The sequence below is a fragment of the Elephas maximus genome, chromosome 20 (assembly GCF_024166365.1).
Source record: "Elephas maximus indicus isolate mEleMax1 chromosome 20, mEleMax1 primary haplotype, whole genome shotgun sequence".
NCBI classification, from domain to species: Eukaryota; Metazoa; Chordata; class Mammalia; order Proboscidea; family Elephantidae; genus Elephas; species Elephas maximus.
Window position 1 is genome coordinate 70,033,150 of NC_064838.1, and position 15,130 is coordinate 70,048,279.

At 47.4% G+C, this 15,130-nt stretch overlaps 1 protein-coding gene and 1 long non-coding RNA gene across 3 annotated transcripts in view; one reads left to right on the forward strand and one right to left on the reverse strand.

The window, feature by feature from the left end:
• Positions 1-4,243, forward strand: part of LOC126064125 (uncharacterized) — a 33,216-nt gene extending 28,973 nt beyond the window's left edge. Inside the window, exons 2-3 of one of the 2 annotated variants that reach the window (XR_007514448.1) lie at positions 878-1,062; positions 3,834-4,243. This is a non-coding gene — a long non-coding RNA (uncharacterized LOC126064125). The remainder of the gene's footprint in view (positions 1-877; positions 1,063-3,833) is intronic. The other variant, XR_007514449.1, reaches the window with a different exon arrangement.
• ADAMTS9 (ADAM metallopeptidase with thrombospondin type 1 motif 9) overlaps positions 1-15,130 on the reverse strand; it is a 199,390-nt gene that overhangs the window by 66,022 nt on the left and 118,238 nt on the right. The gene's annotated exons all lie outside the window — the stretch shown is intronic.

Genomic DNA, 15,130 nt, shown 5'->3' on the forward strand with positions numbered 1-15,130 from the left:
TTAATCTTACTCTTAGAAAACAAGGGTAGCATACGTGGATTTTGCACAGAGTGAGAAACGGTGGTGCCCTGCTCAAAGATGGTGTCTAACAGCACCACTTTGAAAGTACGTAGCTCTCCACAGACCTGGCAATAATCCAATGTCACAGATCAGCTCCTGAAAGGGTCACATGTCTCTTCCAAGTCTCCCATTCCAGGGCTTCAATCTATAATTTTTCCTGTTCTGGTTACTGTTCTGGATCACCCAAATTGTAAAAATTTGAGTTTGTTCCAGTTTCATTTCATCGGCCGTGAAAGAACCAGTTTGAACTAGTTCGAAGCCCTGGAGGAAGCATTGAAGGGGTTGAGGTGTGACCCAGGACTACCTCAACTATGGTAGGTACATGATAAATAGGTGCTAATGGATCGTCCAGGAGGGCAGCCCTAGCAGAGCGTCTGGGCAAACCAGTTCTACACTTCTAGGTCATTCTCATCAAGTGATCCGGATACATGAGATTCTGTATACATGAAATGTATTATGGGGGGTGCTGATGAACTGGTGCATATTTCTAGCCACAGGATTGGTTGACTGCAGGTTAGAAGTAAGGAAGAACTGAAAGGCCTTATAAATGTCATATGTTAAAACCCACTACTAAGTCAAGCCAAGTCTCTCCTGGCTTGATAATCTCCTGGCTAACCACCACTCTGAGACAGGTGAGCAGAGTTCCCTCTTGGGACAGGAGACTCTACTAACTATTATTCAAGGCCTTTCTTTTGTGATTCTGTGAAATAAGAAAATAACATCTAGATTACGTCATTTAAAAAAATGTTCAGCTGGATTTTTTCATAACAACCACAAGCTCTTTTGATTCTATTCTCATTCTGACTTTATTTAACAGAACATAAAGTTAAACCTCATCTGGAGAGTATGTGATCAGAGAGAATACAATGCTTGTACCGGAGGCTCAGGACAGCCCATGCCAATCACAGCAAGGAATGAAACGAGTATTGCATGAGCGTCATACCACTGGGAAACACAAAAGGAAATCAGCCTCTAGACCTACGGTCCACCGAAAAAAGCCTGGTAAGTACAAGACTACAGCTTTAGGGATCAGAAGTGTCAAACAATGCTCAATGAGAGGCCTAGAAAACCACGTGGGCTTGACACATAAAGTAGATGGTAGCGGCAACTCACACAAGTTCTTTTACTGCCTTCTGCATGACAGGCAGTCAGCAAATATTTATGGAAATGAATGAACGTGTGAAAGCTATAGCCATCATAGAAGAGGTATACTAGAAACTAAATGACATCTTTTTCTAAAGGTCTGAAAGAAAAAACCACCTAGAATCTGACTCACACTGTTACTGCTGAACTAATTTTACACAAGTTATTCAGATTCAAAAAGACCATCCCAAGAGCACTCTCTGAGCGGAACTATTGAAAATACATCACACAGCAAGGAAGGAGTAGATACAGGCTTTAGACTATGAGTCCTTGTCCCTATCATAGATACCATTTGGTGGCAATTGTGCTGGGGAATTTGTGGCTAGTTTCTGGTGTTCTGCATGTTGCTTGGAATCACAGCAAACCAGTACCCCGGTGACTTCCATGCCCCTCACACAGAGCTAGCCTGATGGGCTAGCCAAGCAGGTATAGATCCTGCACCTCTGGCTTTGAGGGATTTCTGAAACCAATATGTACAAGAGGGAGTGTAATGGCTCCTTGTTCCAAAGTGCCAGTTAAGAAAAAAGTTCCAGGGGTGTCTGTGCACAGGGCCCACACAGGAAACGAAAGCTTGCCACAGGGACTACTTTCTTCATTTTGCTCTAAAATACAGCACTTCAAGGCACAGGTTTTGGAGACACACCTGGCCTAGAATCCTATCTCCGCCATCTCCCCATGGTGCCATTTGGGCTAAGTTATTTAACCTCTCTCAACTCAGATTTCTTCTCCGTAAAATAGGGATAATAGTAGTATCTACACTCAGTGGGGTTGTTGTTATGATTGAATGAGACAATGCAAATAAAGCTTTTAATATTTTGCTCAATATATGTTCACTATCCCGGCTACTACCACTTCTATCCTGTAGAGTCTTTTAGACTATCTCATAACATGCAGGAAAAAAAAAGATTTTTTTTTGATATATGTTAGCTAATGGAGTCTAAGATAAGTACTCGCTACTAATCGAGAGGTCAGCAGTTTGAACCCACCAGCTGCTCTGTGAGAGAAAAGACCTGGTGATCTGCTCTATAAAGATTACAGCCTAGGAAACCCTATGGGGCAGTTCTGATCTGTCACATGGAGTCACTATGAGTCAGAATCGACTCAACAGCAAACAACAACAACAATGGAGTCTTAGATGAACACTGCAACACAGGTGTTGCTGGGTGGAAGGGGGACTTCCTTTGGCAAAATCTCACCCATGAATGGGTGAAATGCTTTCCTCTCTAGAGAAAGGAGAAACCCACAGAGCAGACGTAAATGTTGACAATTTCTCCTGTCGTGCCCCTTGCACTCTTACAGACCATTTCTTGTATGTGGTCTCTTATAACCGAGGTAAGAAAAGGAAAGACACCACATCTGATGCCACACCTCTTCTCTACTCTGTTATGTCTTGCTCCTACTTATCATCTCAAGAACTACTTAAATTTCTCATTTGTTTTTTGTTACGTGATTTTTTTTTAATGTTCTGAGACCCAGAATCAGCACCAGGGGTAACTACCACCGAAGGCATATTCACTCACTCCTGAGCAGCTCGGCTGTAGGACTGGCAACCGCCCCGCACTGGCTGACGTGAGTGCGTTTAAGGGAGTTTTTTGGAGGGCTTCTCACAACACAAGAGTGGCTCTGGACAGGGGCATCAGAGAACCAGAATAAGTGAGGAGGAAGGGAGAGACGGCTTCGCCAGGAAACAAGGGCTGTGACTTGAGGGCGTAAAGCCAGTGCTGACAGCCCTGCCTGACCGCTGTTTGTGTCCAGGACCACCCTGGCACTTATTACCATGAGAAGAGGCTGAGAAGTATGAGATTGACAGGGAACACCATGTACGAAAGCGGATGTGGGAGTCATAGTCCTCCCGGTCGGATGGGGCATTAGGCCGTCTTCCCATTGCCAATGCCCCCCAACACCCCGAGCCTTTGCATTGCTACAAAGGTTTCAAACAGCAATGGGGAGAAAAGAAACTAAGATTCACATGTCAGCTTGTGGTGCACATTGAAGGCTGCCACCAACACTACGGCCACGTAGGTGGCCCAGCATATGCCCAGCAAGGGGGGTGGTGGAGGCAGGCAAATAGGGAGAGCTGCTTATGCCCTCCACCTTCCATTACCCCCCAAACTAGGGGGCACAGAGCTCCCCAGCTGCCCCGTCTCGCATTACAGGCAAAAAGTAAATTTTAGCATTAAACACAGCATAAAAAAAAAACTACCCGCTGCTGTCGAGTCGATTCCAATTCATAGCAATCCTAGAGGACAGAGTAGAACTGCCCCATAGAGCTTCCAAGGAGCAGCTGGTGGATTTGAACTGCCGAGCTTTTGGTTAGCAGCCTAGCTCTTAACCACTGTGCCAAATATAGCAGTATATGAAAGTAGCCACGCAAGCTGTGAACTAAAGATCAGGGTTCTTTTTGTTCTGCAGAAGTGTAAATACTAAAGATTTTCTCGCCATCAAGACAGAAGCCAGATACCAAAAAAATGTGCCAATGCAGCCTGGGGTAAATTCTATCATGGCACACCCAGGGGGGCCCCAGTCATCAAGGCATATTACATAACCAGGCCCAATTACCCTCACGCGCCCTCCAAATCCCCATTCCACGCACACTGCCCGTGTTTGCAGGACTCCTTTTCCCTTTCCAGGTGAGGCTGATATTCGTTTGTACCCTGACTCCAGCAGGACAATGATGTTGGCGTTTTTCAGGAAAGAGGCAAAGGTGGCACAAGGACCCACTCTGTGGCTGCCCTGGGATTATGCATGAAGGCAGTGTGGAAGACGGAAAGGGTAGTGGGTGAGATATTTGTTCCAGGACCCTTATCCTCAGTTGCTCCAAAGGTGAGTGAAGAGGTTTCTGAGTAAGTAACTGATGGGAAGGCTGTGGCTGGTGGGAGCAGGGACCAAAGCTTCTTGGCACTCTATAGGTAGACTGTGATCAAAGGCCTGCCTGGAGGTTCAAGGCCAGCTGGAGATGTCACTCTGCTAGAAGGTGACCGTGCTTTGGCAGACCCACTTGACATGACTTATGCTAATATCACAGGCAGTTGGGAACAGTCCTGGGAAGCATGAGCCACCCTCAGGAATTCTACAGTAAAAAAGCAATCCATGTAGGTTGTCTTTAGACTTCCACACTTCTAACCAAAGTTGGCAGTTTGAATCTACCCAGAGGAACCTTGGAAGAAAGGCCTGGTGATTTACCTCCAAAAGATTACAGCCACTGAATACCCTCTGGAGCACAACTGCACTCTGACACCCGTGAGGGGCCACGAGCCAGAGCTGACACACTGACTAACGTCTACCCCTTGAACTCTTTCCTCCTCTCAAAGAGCTAGTCTATTTGTCAACCTGTCACATAAAAGGCTTCAGGATGGAGTTCATTTAATTGCCTCATCTGGTCACGCTTTCTCTGCGTGCCTGGCCCTTCCTCTGCTTGGTGTGAAAGGAACATTTTTACAGGCCAGCATGTCAAATATCTAATCCTGAAAAATCACAACTTTTTTTGGAAGCAGTTTATATAATGAATTTGCTGTGGGGTGGATGATAACGCCACCCCAGAACCGAGGTACGCATACATATCTGAGGCTGTATCTCAACAGGGAGGGAAAAAGGTCATCTTGATAATTACTGAAATTAGATGCTCATCTTCCAGCTTTGCGTTGCTTTTCGGGGAGTTTAGACAGCCTCTCTCCACACACACTGTTCAAGCCCTCAGGGTCTCCTCCTCCTGCTCTACCTTCTGTAAAGAAATGGCTCAAAAGTACCACTACGAAAGAGCGAGAGGAGAAGAAATTCCAGCCCGCTAAAGCGTAAATGGCTCGTAACATGGAAGGCTTGGTGCACGAGTGGCTAAAGTTATGTTTGATGATTTTCTGTAAACTTAAATCATTCCTACACTATGTGGAGATTTATTCAAACAGAAATCCAGTGATTGAGATGAAGAGTGTGGCCGTTTCTGTGGGTCAGTCACATCTGGCTTGATCCCAGCACTACCTGGTCCTTGACGATCATCCACGTGCTGCTCAACCGCTCCAAGCCTCTCTTCCCAATTCCCTTCAGTTGAGAATTCCTCTCACCCCACGCCTCCATTCCAGGCACACTCCCCTCCTGGCTGTTTCCAAAGTACACCCGGAATATGCCTGCATCTGGGTCTGCCTGGAATACCTTCCCCTGAAATGCCCGCATGGCTCCCTTGTTTTTGTCCTACGTCTTTGCTCAAATGTCACCTTCTTATTAGAGACTTTCTGGCCTCCTTAAATTAGTTCCCGCCTCTTCTTTCCTGTCCCCCCTCCCTACTTTATATTTATTTATGACACTTATAGCCTTCTTATCGGAGCCCTGGTGGTGCAGTGTTTAAGAGCTCGGCTGCTAACCAAAAGGCCGGCAGTTTGAATCCACCAGCCGCTCCTTGGAAAACCTATGGGGCAGCTCTACTCTGTCCTGTAGCATCATGATGAGTTGGAATCAACTCAGCGGCAAAGGGTTTGGGTTTTTTTTTTTTTGGTATCGCTTTTTCATATAATACATATTTTACTCTTTTATTGCTTATCTCCCCGTCCCCACCCTGTGAGAATTTTTGTCAGTTTTGTTCACTACTGTATCCCCAGTGCCTAGAACAGAGTCTGGTTTACGGGAAACACTCAAATACTTATGGAATCCATGAACACATGAATGAATGGTATCTAACAGATCCTAGAGCCACTTATCTCACCGGATTACTTAAGGATTAAATGAACATTCTCCACAACGCTCAGTCCACTGTAAGGACTCTCCAGTCTCCTGTGTCCATTCAGTCTACAACTGGCTGAGCACTCTTTTGGCTTAATATTTAATTCATAGCAACAGAACTAAATACTACACAGGGGGCATCCAAGAGGAAGGCTACTTGAGAATGACATGAAAGGCAAAAAGACCACAAGGCAGCAGCTAGAAACTCAGAAAATGACACTGCCCTGCAGACGCCAGGCCAGCACTGAAGGTTCATAATTTTGGTTCTCCTCCCCAGGGTCTCTGCCTTAGAATGATACTTTGCCAGATGGAAAAATGTAGATACACAGAGTGAAAACAGGATACAAAAACAAAACAAACAAAAAAATGTAACAGACAAGAACGGGTTCCCTCTAGGCCAGATATTTTCTCTGTCCCTTCTGGCTGGAAACATCTAACAGTAAAAAGCTGAAGACACACTTCAGACCCAAATCAGTGCATCTCAGTTTAACCCCGATCTCCTTTTTCAAAACTGCTCTTTCATTTAGTGAAAGGCTTTCAAAGTACAGGGTAATCAGCCCCAAGATCTTGTAATCATAAAGCGAATGCTATAAAATTAAATCATTGGCATTAGAGCTCCTCTCTACAGTCCAGCCACTACCAGCCCCTCCATGAAGTGGGAGAGTTGTTACCTAAATGTTAGGATTAGGAGATGCCTAGAATGAAGTCCCTGGATGACACAAATGGCTAACATGCTAGGCTGCTAACCAGGAGGCTAGAAGTTCGAGTCTACCCATAGGAGCCTTGGAAGAAAGGCCTGGTGATCTACTTCGAAAAAGGCAATCACCGAAAACCCTATGGCGCACAATTCTACTCTGATACACATAGGGTAACCATGAGTTGGAGTCAATTCACGGCAACAGGTATATCATGAACTAGTTTTCTTAGTCCAGTGGGTCCTTCCCTTCCTTCCCATTGCCATCGAGTTGATTTTGACTCATTGCAACCCCATAGGACAGAGTAGAACTGCCCCATAGGGTTTCCAAGGAGCGCCTGGTGGATCCAAACTGCTGATCTCTTGGTTAGCAGCCATAGCTCTTGGCCACTGCACCACCAGGGTTTCCGTCCTTCCCTTAAAACCAAACCAAAAACCCAGTGGTGTGGAGTCGATTCCAACTCACAGTGACCCTACAGGACAGTAGAACTGCCCCATAGAGTTTTCAAGGAGCTCCTGGTGGATTCGAACTGCTGACCCTTTGGTTAGCAGCCCTAGCACTTAACCACTACGCCACCAGGTTTCCGTCCTTCCCTTAGGGGCTGTCATTCTTTGCTGCTGTAAATAACACAGGAGGAGAACCTCATCTCAGAGCCTCTGATCTGAGAATGCAGGCGACCAGCCCAATTTCTGACTTCCTTTGAAGGACATTCAGAACTAGGTGAAGTGAAAAGGGCCTATTCTAAAACGCAGATATTCAGCTTCTACTTGAGATAAAGTTAAACAAACAAAACCAGGAACCTGGCTGAAAACCCTTGGGACACACTCAGACCCCCAAAACTTAGCTTCGGTGACTTTTAAAAAGCAGAGGAGGGCCAAACCAATATCCACTCAGGCAAAGGCTTTTTTATTTTATGCATCACAAATCAAAACCAGTATTTCCAGTAGTTTTGAAAGCCCTACAGGAGAGGCAGTGGGAAAGTGTGGGTGTGGGCGTCAGTCAGGTCTGGATTCATGAATTAGTGACTGTGTCACGTCAGGAAGGAGTTGCTAGGGGGTACAGTTTACGTGATTGGCTGGTGACCAAAGGCTGGAGGTTTCTGAGTCCGCTCAGCGGCGTCTTGGAAGGAAAGCCTGGTGATCTACTCCTGAAAAATCTGCCGCTAACAGCCCCGTGGAGCACAGTCCCTCACCCCATAGAGTAGCTGCCGCTAACAGCCCCGTGGAGCACAGTCCTTCACCTCACAGAGTATCTGCCGCTAACCGCCCCGTGGAGCACAGTCCCTCACCTCATAGAGTATCTGCTAACAGCCCCGTGGAGCACAGTCCTTCACCTCATAGAGTAGCTGCTAACAGCCCCGTGGAGCACAGTCCCTCACCTCATAGAGTAGCTGCCGCTAACCGCCCCGTGGAGCACAGTCCTTCACCTCATAGAGTATCTGCCGCTAACCGCCCCGTGGAGCACAGTCCCTCACCTCATAGACTATCTGCTAACAGCCCCGTGGAGCACAGTCCCTCACCTCATAGAGTATCTGCTAACAGCCCCGTGGAGCACAGTCCCTCACCTCATAGAGTATCTGCTAACAGCCCCGTGGAGCACAGTCCCTCACCTCATAGAGTATCTGCTAACAGCCCCGTGGAGCACAGTCCCTCACCTCATAGACTATCTGCTAACAGCCCCGTGGAGCACAGTCCCTCACCTCATAGAGTATCTGCTAACAGCCCCGTGGAGCACAGTCCCTCACCTCATAGAGTATCTGCTAACAGCCCCGTGGAGCACAGTCCTTCACCTCATAGAGTAGCTGCTAACAGCCCCGTGGAGCACAGTCCCTCACCTCATAGAGTATCTGCTAACAGCCCCGTGGAGCACAGTCCTTCACCTCATAGAGTAGCTGCTAACAGCCCCGTGGAGCACAGTCCCTCACCTCATAGAGTATCTGCTAACAGCCCCGTGGAGCACAGTCCTTCACCTCATAGAGTAGCTGCTAACAGCCCCGTGGAGCACAGTCCCTCACCTCATAGAGTAGCTGCCGCTAACCGCCCCGTGGAGCACAGTCCCTCACCTCATAGACTAGCTGCCGCTAACCGCCCCGTGGAGCACAGTCCCTCACCTCATAGAGTAGCTGCCGCTAACCGCCCCGTGGAGCACAGTCCCTCACCTCATAGAGTAGCTGCTAACAGCCCCGTGGAGCACAGTCCTTCACCTCATAGAGTAGCTGCTAACAGCCCCGTGGAGCACAGTCCCTCACCTCATAGAGTAGCTGCCGCTAACCGCCCCGTGGAGCACAGTCCCTCACCTCATAGAGTAGCTGCCGCTAACCGCCCCGTGGAGCACAGTCCCTCACCTCATAGAGTAGCTGCCGCTAACAGCCCCGTGGAGCACAGTCCTTCACCTCATAGAGTAGCTGCTAACCGCCCCGTGGAGCACAGTCCTTCACCTCATAGAGTATCTGCCGCTAACCGCCCCGTGGAGCACAGTCCCTCACCTCATACAGTATCTGCTAACAGCCCCGTGGAGCACAGTCCCTCACCTCATAGAGTAGCTGCCGCTAACCGCCCCGTGGAGCACAGTCCCTCACCTCATAGAGTATCTGCTAACAGCCCCGTGGAGCACAGTCCCTCACCTCATAGAGTATCTGCTAACAGCCCCGTGGAGCACAGTCCCTCACCTCATAGAGTATCTGCTAACAGCCCCGTGGAGCACAGTCCCTCACCTCATAGAGTATCTGCTAACAGCCCCGTGGAGCACAGTCCCTCACCTCATAGACTATCTGCTAACAGCCCCGTGGAGCACAGTCCCTCACCTCATAGAGTATCTGCTAACAGCCCCGTGGAGCACAGTCCTTCACCTCATAGAGTAGCTGCTAACAGCCCCGTGGAGCACAGTCCCTCACCTCATAGAGTAGCTGCCGCTAACAGCTCTGTGGAGCACAGTCCTTCACCTCATAGAGTAGCTGCTAACAGCCCCGTGGAGCACAGTCCCTCACCTCATAGAGTATCTGCTAACAGCCCCGTGGAGCACAGTCCTTCACCTCATAGAGTAGCTGCTAACAGCCCCGTGGAGCACAGTCCCTCACCTCATAGAGTAGCTGCCGCTAACAGCTCTGTGGAGCACAGTCCTTCACCTCATAGAGTAGCTGCTAACAGCCCCGTGGAGCACAGTCCTTCACCTCATAGAGTATCTGCCGCTAACAGCCCCGTGGAGCACAGTCCTTCACCTCATAGAGTAGCTGCCGCTAACAGCCCCGTGGAGCACAGTCCTTCACCTCATAGAGTATCTGCCGCTAACAGCCCCGTGGAGCACAGTCCTTCACCTCATAGAGTAGCTGCCGCTAACAGCCCCGTGGAGCACAGTCCCTCACCTCATAGAGTAGCTGCTAACAGCCCCGTGGAGCACAGTCCCTCACCTCATAGAGTAGCTGCTAACAGCCCCGTGGAGCACAGTCCCTCACCTCATAGAGTAGCTGCCGCTAACCGCCCCGTGGAGCACAGTCCCTCAGCTCATAGAGTAGCTGCCGCTAACAGCCCCGTGGAGCACAGTCCTTCACCTCATAGAGTAGCTGCTAACAGCCCCGTGGAGCACAGTCCCTCACCTCATAGAGTATCTGCTAACAGCCCCGTGGAGCACAGTCCCTCAGCTCATAGAGTAGCTGCTAACAGCCCCGTGGAGCACAGTCCCTCACCTCATAGAGTAGCTGCCGCTAACCGCCCCGTGGAGCACAGTCCCTCACCTCATAGAGTAGCTGCTAACAGCCCCGTGGAGCACAGTCCTTCACCTCATAGAGTATCTGCCGCTAACAGCCCCGTGGAGCACAGTCCTTCACCTCATAGAGTAGCTGCCGCTAACAGCCCCGTGGAGCACAGTCCCTCACCTCATAGAGTAGCTGCTAACAGCCCCGTGGAGCACAGTCCCTCACCTCATAGAGTAGCTGCTAACAGCCCCGTGGAGCACAGTCCCTCACCTCATAGAGTAGCTGCCGCTAACCGCCCCGTGGAGCACAGTCCCTCAGCTCATAGAGTAGCTGCCGCTAACAGCCCCGTGGAGCACAGTCCTTCACCTCATAGAGTAGCTGCTAACAGCCCCGTGGAGCACAGTCCCTCACCTCATAGAGTATCTGCTAACAGCCCCGTGGAGCACAGTCCCTCAGCTCATAGAGTAGCTGCTAACAGCCCCGTGGAGCACAGTCCCTCACCTCATAGAGTAGCTGCCGCTAACCGCCCCGTGGAGCACAGTCCCTCACCTCATAGAGTAGCTGCTAACAGCCCCGTGGAGCACAGTCCTTCACCTCATAGAGTAGCTGCTAACAGCCCCGTGGAGCACAGTCCCTCACCTCATAGAGTAGCTGCCACTAACAGCCCCGTGGAGCACAGTCCCTCACCTCATAGAGTATCTGCCACTAACAGCCCCGTGGAGCACAGTCCTTCACCTCATAGAGTTGCTATGAGTTGGAGTCGACTTGACAGCAATGGTCGATATGATGCTGAGAAACTTGCTTACCCTCCCTGTGACTCAGTTTTACCTCCTGTGCAATGGAGATAATAAGATCCATTCTGCAAGGGTTATATGGCAGTTATCAGTGATGACTGACTGCAAAGCACCTGGCCAGGGTTTGGCACACAGCACATGCGTGGTAAATGGGCCTCCTTACTATTTCCCCACACCCATCCACATCTACGTGGCCAGTTACGGCTAGGCACTTCCTGTGCCACATCAGGAAATGTAGGGCTACCAGCTGGTCATCCGTTGGTGAGGGTGACGTGGAGAAACCCATTCAGAGAGGCTAGCTCTTCCACAGCGCCTGAGTCTCCGGTTTCTCCAGCTTATAGCCTCAAGTCACTGGTGAGATTACACAGTGAGACCTGAACTCCATGCAACTGCCTCGTTTTTCCGGGTTTCCCAAGTTTTCCACCTTTGATGGGTGCAGTCTTACCACTTTTCTATCACTCTGTGTCAGTGGAAAATATTTGAGTTTTCCTTCTCTGACAGGTTTCCACCATACACAGGTTCTGGTTTTCCCAGGTTTTACTGTAAGTCTAAACCAACATTCAATTGCTAACTTTAAAGGGCTTTTGACATAGTTAGTCCATTGGCAATTTACGGTTCAAATTATTTCTGGAAAGTGGCACCCACTTGCCTGATTGGACACCAAGAGCTCTCTCTTCACATTGGGTGCCAATGTGTACGCCTTCTTTATATAAAAATTTCTGTGGCCTCCCATCAAATAAAGTTTAAACATTGTGGAAAAATCCAGTATTTCATTAGATCTGAGGTCTCATCATAAAACTTCTGAGGCTGAAGAGAGTGTCTTGGATTCATATTGCTTGTCCTTTTGCTATCAACAGATTTCTTCTCCAGGCTCAAAGCTACAGCATCACTGCTAGTGCCTAGGGGTGTTGCTAGTGACCTTTTTCCAGGAGAAGGACTGAGACTGAGATGCACCATCTAAAATGTTCTCTGATCCTCTGATCCCAGAGTCTCCCCTGCCATTCCGAGTGCATATAAGTGTGCCTGTGGGGTGTGCATGTTGTGGTTGGTAAATATATTGCATATACCATATACCATCTGCCAAAACAGGGATATTTGCAAAGTGGAAACAGGGGGTTCTAGAGAGAGAAAACTTCAGAGGCCTTCTTCCCCAGAAGTTCACGGACTGCAAAGCCAAGATAAAGCCACACATCTGGAAAAGCTGATCACCAATATATAGCTTCCACTGATGGGTTAAAACAACAAATGGTGGTAAGTCACTGGTTGTGAAGACTTGGTGCTGTCTACAACATGAAGCCAGACTATTCATCTTCCCTGAGAGGAGGAAGGGACAATTTTAAACAGCCCCCAAGAATCTTCTCACTTATAACAAGGGGAGCTACCATCAAACCTATTTGGGAAATGCTACAGACTATACTGGCCTAACGTCCATAATATGGAGAGCTCTGTTGTAGAGAAGTCCATAATCTACTGGGGGTTATTTTGCACCCAGGGGACATTTGGTAAAGTCTAGAGACAGTTTTGGAAAGATAACCAATGAGAAGGAAATGATGAGATATCTTAGTAAGAGGCAAACAGCAATGCAGGAGTAGGTGAGCTGGCTGGGCAAGGCCTTTTTTAAGCTCAGAAAAAACAAACAGCATGCATTTTTGATGAAAGTCTTCAGTTTTCAAAGGAATCTGGGCTTTGACTGGGTAGCAATGAATAAAAAGAGGGAGTCTGCGTACAGCCAAATATTTACTGGAATTTACTGGCAAGACTTGCAGTAAAGTCTGGGTTTCCCTGGGGAAGAGGAAACCAAAATCACATGATTCTCAGAGGCCCTGCATCTTAGCTGCGTGGTGGGAGGGGTGGAGGAAGAAAGGGAGGAGACAGGAGAGGAGAAATCACGGGAAAAAGCCAACGGGAACCTAGGAAGGATGCTGTTTCCTGAGCGCTCTGGGCGAGCACCAGCTGACTGCATTACGAGGCTACAGGGCAAATCTGAGAATAAAAGCAGCTTCCTAAAATGTGTCAAAATTTTTTAAGTCCTGAGATAAATCCGGAGCTATTCTTTGCACCCTGGGTAGTAAAATACACACCCTGAACGTATTTTTGTTTCCTTAAATTTTTTATAATAAATTTTTTGAAAAAATTTCCAACTTATAGAGAAATGTCAAGAACATCACAAAGAACCCTTTATCTCCCTTATCCATACTCCCCAACTGTCAACAACAACCCGCCACATTTGCTCACCCCTTCTATCTATATGGAATCTCTGGCTGGCACAAATGGTTAACATGCTCGGCTGCTAACCCAAAGTTTGACAGTTTGAGTCCACCCAGGGGTGCCTCAGAAGAAAGGCCTGGCAATCTACTTCCAAAAAATCAGCCATTGAAAACTCTATGGGGCACAGTTCTACTCGGACCTACATGGGGTTGGCATGAGTCAGAATCAACTGGATAGTAACTGGTTGGTTGGTGGCTCTTTCTTCGTATGTACACACTGTTACTTTGTCTGTTCCTGAACCATTTGCAAACAATTGTAGATCTGATGTCTCATCGCCTCCAAAACTCTAGTTTGCTCAAATCGAGGACTGTCTCCTACATAAATACCACACAATTCTCCAAGTCAGGTAATCATTATTGGTATAATACCTCTACTCAATCCTATGCATTTCTTCTTAATGATTTCTTCTGTCAAAGGTGACTATTTATTTCTAGATTTCTAGGCGACACAATAAGGAGTTCAGCTCCTGAGTAGCTGGGCTCATTCACTCATTTATTAATTTACGATACACCACCAGGCCTGAACTGTGGGTCTTGTCACCCAGAAGAAAATTAAGGTGTGGAGCAATTAAACAATTGATTTGGGAAGTAGGTTTTTTTTTCTTTTTTGCTTGAAATGTGGTGGCTATGTCTACATTTTTTCCTCTGTCCAGATAAGAAAAAGGAAGCAGACCCATTCTGTTTTCCCTCTCCATGTCCTGTCATTCATCGCCTACATGGACCAGGTAGTACAGCAGACACTGAGAAAAAGTGAGGTGAGAAAAGGGAGAGAACTTAAGGGCAGACCTCCATAGGGTTGGCTGTCCCACCAACGAGGACGAGTAAGTCTCAGCCTTGCCAAAAGACGAGCACAATTCCTACAACTTAGTTTGAGCTCAAGAAATAGTCTGGAAGACATTTCAATGCATTTAATGTACTTCCTTTCAACCAAAGAATTATTAGTGTGGGATCACTTTTAATAAATTTTGATTTCATCATTTTTCAAAATTCACTTATAGTGCTACAGCATGTTACGTCCTATAACACATCCTATTGCCAGAAAACTCTGCAAGCTGCTGAGTAAAGCTGGCTCTGATAAAATGGGACTTATCGTCCTGATTATCTACACAACCACAGAGTAAAGAAAACTCTTAGATTTATTACCTCACGTTATTCCTTTCTCTTTGTATATATTAAAATGCCAGAAACGTCATCCAATGCGTCCTTAATAAATATGGGAAGTTCTTTTTTTTTTTTCCTCTCAGTATGTCCTAAAAGGCTCAAATTTTGCTCTTTATTTGGCTTAAAGTTAAGGGAAACAATTTTGTCATATTCATATCCCCCTTAGAGCTCTGAGAAATTATACAAATGCTCAATAATCTCAGAATGTTTCAAATAGTTATAACCCGCAAGAACAGAAAATATTGCCAACAGCCTTTTTCCACAGAGGTTGCATTTCACCATTTCACCAACTAAACGGTAATATGAGGGGATTTTATCTTCGTTAAAACCCAAAGCTTGGAAGTCAGGAAGTCCTGGGTTCAAATCCTGACTCAGCCACTTCCCAGCAATGTGACCTAGTATCAACTAGTTGACGTCTCAGATGGTACTTACTGACTTCATCAAATTGAGAGGACTGAATTAGATATTGTGGGTAAACTCTTAGCATAATTCCAGCACAGAGTAAATGCTCTAAAAAATAAGCCATCTCTATTAAAAAAAATCAAATTCATCCTATTTGTGGGAGGAAACATACTGCACAAAATCAACGTGGTGGGGGCAGCTCTTTTG